We start from the raw sequence: 5,569 nt of genomic DNA on the forward strand, positions 1-5,569 counted from the left end.
GCTCCCCTAGGCCTTCACCATGAGCTATGCATATATACATACATGTCCAATTTGGATATCTTTAAGTTCTTTTTTATTCCTAATTACTTTGTCTGGAACTTCTAATACTATGTTGGTAGAAATAAAAAATTATAAAAAAGAAGCAGACATTCTTGATTTTAGACCTCAACTCACTAGATGCCAGTAGCACCGTCCTGCAGTGTGACAACCAAAAATGTCTCCAGCCATTGCCCAATGCCCTCTGGGGGCAAAACTTCCCCTGGATAAGAACCACTGGTCTATGCCTATACAAGTACTACCCTGTCTTGACTCCCATAGCTTTATAGTAAGACCTCTCAGCATCATCTAAGACCAGGGACTCTGAGCCTTTGAATGATGCTGCCTGAACCTGGCCCAAGGAAATGGACTGGTGTGTACAGGGGGACACATTGGGGGTCAGGAAAACAGGGCTGGAGGGAAAAAAAGAAGAAAGAAAGAAAGAAAGAAAGAAAGAAAGAAAGAAAGAAAGAAAGAAAGAAAGAAAGAGAAAGAAAGAAAAGGGAAAGGGAAAGGGAAAGGGAAAGGGAAAGGAAAGGAAAGGAAAGGAAAGGAAAGGAAAGGAAAGGAAAGGAAAGGAAAGGAAAGGAAAGGAAAGGAAAGGAAAGGAAAGGAAAGGAAAGGAAAGGAAAGGAAAGGAAAGGAAAGGAAAGGGAAAAGAAATCCATAGGCTCTCCATCTTGAGAGCCTGGGATATAGGGCATAGTGCTTTTAGAGGACAGCAAACTAGGCTGGCGATTAAAAAAAATCATTGGGCGGGAGGGGGGGGGTGCAGAAGATTCCAAGGGACAAGATGCAAAAGCAAGTTGCTCAGCAATACCTAAAGTCAGGTTAATGCCAGAATTTCTCAGCCTTGGCACTGTTGGCATTTTGGGCTGAATAATACTCTATTGTGGGGGCTATCCTATGGGATTGTAGGGTGTTGAGCAGCATCCCTGGCCTCCACCCACTAGATGCATAGCACTCTCCACTTCCCCAGTTATGATAACCCGAAATGTCTCCAGTATCAATGGCCAGTGTGTGTGTGTTTGAGGGAGGTGTGTTTGAATCATCCCCAGATGAGCACCATTATTCTATGCACAAAAAGAGTGGATGATATATGTAGGATTTCCTTTTCCATAGTATTATTTAATTTTTAAAGTGATTCATTTTTATAATCAGAAGAATATTATGAAATGGTTGACATTTCTTGATCATATACTATGTGCCAAGTGGCTTAGTCATATAAAAGTATTGATGCTTATTGAGCAGCAACTTGGTAACAAGCACTTTTTGTAATTCGTTTTGTTTTGTTTTCTAATATGTCTTTATTGATTTCAGAGAGAGGAAAGGAGAGGGAGAGAGAGAGAGACAGAAACATCAATAATGAGAGAGTCATTGATCAGCTACGTCCTGCATGCCCTCTACTGCAACCCAGGCATGTGGCCTGACTGGGAATCGAACCTCGATCTCCTGGATCATAGGTCAATGCCCAACAGCTAAGCCACACTGGCTAGGCTATTTTGGTTTATTTTTAATTAATATACATTTTTAGAGCAGTTTTAGGGTTACAGAAAGAGTGAGCAGGAAGTTCAGAGAGCTTCCACAGACCCCCTTCTTCCCCCCTCCCAGTTTCTCCTATTATTAACATCATTCATTCGTGTGATACATTTGTAACAATTGATGAGTAAATATTGATACATTATTATTAACTGAAGTCCACAATTTACATTAGAATTCACTCTGTGTTGTACATTCTGTAGGTTTTGACAAATGCATAATGTCCACCATTATACTATCATAAAGAATAGTTTTATTGCCTTAAAAATCCCCTGTGTTACACCTATATTGGGCTTGCCTTCAATCTCTAAGTCAGTTATATCCATTTTGTTTGTGTTTGCCTTTTGATTTTCTATTGATCATAGTATCATCTGGTCTCAATTCTTTTTCTTATTTTATTGCATTGGCCAGCACTTGAATATTAAGCATTGAATATTAGCTATGATTGTGGGCACCCCTGACTCATCCTGGAATATATTATCTTCTGTTTCAATATCCAACATAATGCAGATGGTTACTTTTTTCTTTCTTTTTTAAAAAATCCTCACCCGAGGATATTTTTTCCATTGTTTTCAGAGAGAGTGGGAGGGAGAGAGAGAAAAAGAAACGTGGATGTGAGAAAGACACATCGATTGGTTGCCTCCCACATGTGCCTTGACCAGGGCCAGGGATGGAGCCTGCAATCGAGGTACGTGCCCTTAACAGGAATCAAACCTGAGATCCTTCAGTTCCCGTGCTGACTCTCTAACTACTGAGCCAAACCAGCTAGGGCCAGATGGTTTCTTTTTAATCCAATCTTTGGTCAGACTAATTTCTTCCTATTCCCCATTTACTAAGAACTTAAAAATCAGGAGTGGTTGCCGAATGTTATTTGATGTTTTCTAGCATAGTGAGATAATCATTTGGTACTTTTTCTCCTTTTATCTCTTCATTGAGTAAAGGAGGCCTTCTGATGCTAAGCTTTCCCTGCTTTCCTGGAAATAAAACCCTGCATGCCCCTGGTATGTTATCCTTTAAAACACAGCTGAGTTCAATTTGTTGATATTTTATTTAGCATTTTTGCATGTGCCCAGGCTCCTGACCCTTTCCTGGCACGTCCATACCCTGCAGCTGAGCTGATTCCCGCAGGGCATGGGGGAGGGTCTGCTCAGAACTTCTGAAGGAGCTCAACCAGGTGACTTCAACTCAGCAGCTCCCCAGCCCCCCCCCCCCAGGAGACTGCTCACCCACTACTGCACCTTGGGCAGCCTCCTCACCTTCTTTTTCCACTGGTCCTCTACACCCCAACCCCCAGTTTTGTTGACTCATTCTCTTAAAGGGGGGAAGGAGCCAGCCACACAGCTCCCCTCACACCCCAGAGCCATGGTCTTGTCCAGTCTCCCCTGCTGACCTTGGTATCTGCAACTAAAGCCAAGACAGAGGTCACAAATTTTTTTTTTTCTTTTAATTTTTAAAAATTTATAGATTTTAGGGGGAGGGAGAGAAAAAATGCATTCATTGGTTGATTCTTGCACGTGCCGACTGGGGATCAACCACAACCTTGGTGTATTGGGATGATGATCTAACCAACTGAATTACCCGCCAGGGCCCACAAATTCTTGTTCCTTCTGATGCTGCAGGACAGTTGCCAAGGAGCCAGATTGAGCAGAACACAGGACTTGGCAGGAAGCAAGGAAGTTTCCACTGGTACGCCCCAACTGCCTCCTCCCCAGGTTAACAACTTTTGTCAGTTTTAGGCTCTGCTGGCTCTAGGGGCATTGCAGTGCAAGAAGGGAAGATCTAACTTACATCCTGTCCTCCTTGCAGCCAGGTCTCAGACTGGAGCTGGGATTTACCCTAAACCAGCAGCTCCTCAGGAGGCAGCTCACCTAACACCACCCCATCCACCAGTATAGAATCCCAATGAAAAGCTGTGCATCCTGCAGCCAGTCACTGCACCTCTCTGCATCACCCACATCACTTACTCCGAACTTTGACCTGGCGATGGGTCATGCAAAGAGTAAGTCAGACCCATGATTGCCCACAGCAACGCAGAGCTCCTGCATAATGAAATACGAGAAAAGATCTAGAGAGGGAAAGATCTTATTTTCTTTTTTAAAAAATGATTATTCATATTGCTCTGAAACTTAATTTTTTCATCAAGAGAAAATCATAGATGACATGAAGCTCTGTCAAGGGGAGATCTGGGGGAAATAGTCCTGGCAGAGGCTTTCGACAGAATTGAGCTGCCTGTACTAGTGCAATGATCTTGACAAGAAGAAATATATTTCATTTCTTGACCCAGAACATAGAAACTGAAGTTCCACAATGTGACACTCACACCATATATGACACACCCTAGTCCATCCTGATCACACTCCACTAAACTGATTTCATGGCCCAACATTAGCTTGGTGGTTAAGAGCTAAGACTTCAAGGATGAGTTTGAATGTAAACTTTGCAAAGTACTAACTGTGATACTTTCAGTATGTTGCTTAACCTCCCTGTGCTGTAATTTTTATGCTGTGGCTTTAAAGTGGGGACAATAGAGTATCTACTCATGAGGGTTGATATCAGATTTGCCTCCAGGAAGAGTGAACCAATTTATACCTATAACTTTAATGCATTCTTTTTTCATACACTGTTTCTTTAAACCCACACTATTTATCTTTTTAATCTTTAATAAATTGATGAGTGGAAAAAAAGAGTAAATCATAGAAATGTTTCCAGTGTAGTAACTATAAATCTTATTTATCTTTAAATTTTTTAAATGTAGCTTTTCTTGTTACTTTTTAATCACACAACATTAAAAGTTTAAAGAGCCAGATTGTCCTGGAAGGCTTGTTATGAAAATCTGCAGCCCCCTACAGTTTCCATGTATTATGAAATCAAGAAAAACATCAACACAGCTTTGGTCAGTGTGTCTCAGTTGGTTGGATCATTGTCTTGTACAGCAAAAGTTCATGGGTTTGATCAGGGCACATAGTCAGGTTTTGGGTTTGATCCCCTCTCAGGTTGTGTGGAGCGGGGGGGACAACTGATTAATGTTTCTCACATCACTATTCCTCTCTCTCCCTCTCCCTTCCTCTCTCTCTAAAATCAATGGAAACATATCCTTGAGTGAGGATTTAAAAAAACAAAGAAACAAAACATCAACACAATCGTGAGAGATATAAATGCTGTTGTGGTGTTGTGGACTCAAAGGTGTTAGGGAGCCCAGCCGGTGTGGTTCAGTGGTTGAGCATTGACCCATGAACCAAGAGTTTCCTGGTTCGATTCCCAGTCAGGGCACATGCCCGGGTTTTGCGCTTGATGTCTAGTCGGGGGCATGCAGGAAGCTGCTGATCAATGATTCCCTCTCATCATTGATGTTTCCATCTCTCTATCCCTTTTCCTTACTCTTTCTCTAAAAATGTATTTGAAAAAAAGGTATTAGGGAATGCGGAGGTGTGAATGATGCCAAACACCTGGACAAGGCTCCCTCTTGTCTGCTCCCAGCACCCGTTGGCCCCCAGATCCTGTTCATTCAGACCGAATCAGGCCCTCTGCCTCCCCTTTCAATGCTCTGGCCTCTACCTTGCCCCCCCCACTTCCAAGGAATCTAACACCCAGGCTCCCTCCCCAGCTCACACACCCTCCATAGCTCCCTATTGCCCTCAGAACAAAATCAATCTGGTAACGTGAAGTCAGCTCCAATACCTTGCTCCTTCTCCCCTCTCCCCTCCTTGTCCCCATACCCAAGGAGATGACGAGGACTCTGGACTTAGAGCCTGGCAGAGTTTGAATTCTGACTTTCTGGGCAGCTCCGTCACTTTTACTTCAGTTCCTTGTCCATGAAAATAGGTGTGGGTTGCCCTGGCCAGTGTTTCTCAGTGGTTAGAGCATCAGCCTGCTCACCAAAAGGTCTTGGGTTCTATTCCCATAAAGGGCACTTACCTGGGTTTCAGTTTCGATTTCCACCCCTTGTAGGGGCACGTGTGGGAGGCAACCAATGGATGTGTCTCACATCAATGTT

This window comes from Miniopterus schreibersii (assembly GCF_964146895.1).
Source record: "Miniopterus schreibersii genome assembly, chromosome: 4".
Classification (NCBI taxonomy): Eukaryota; Metazoa; Chordata; class Mammalia; order Chiroptera; family Miniopteridae; genus Miniopterus; species Miniopterus schreibersii.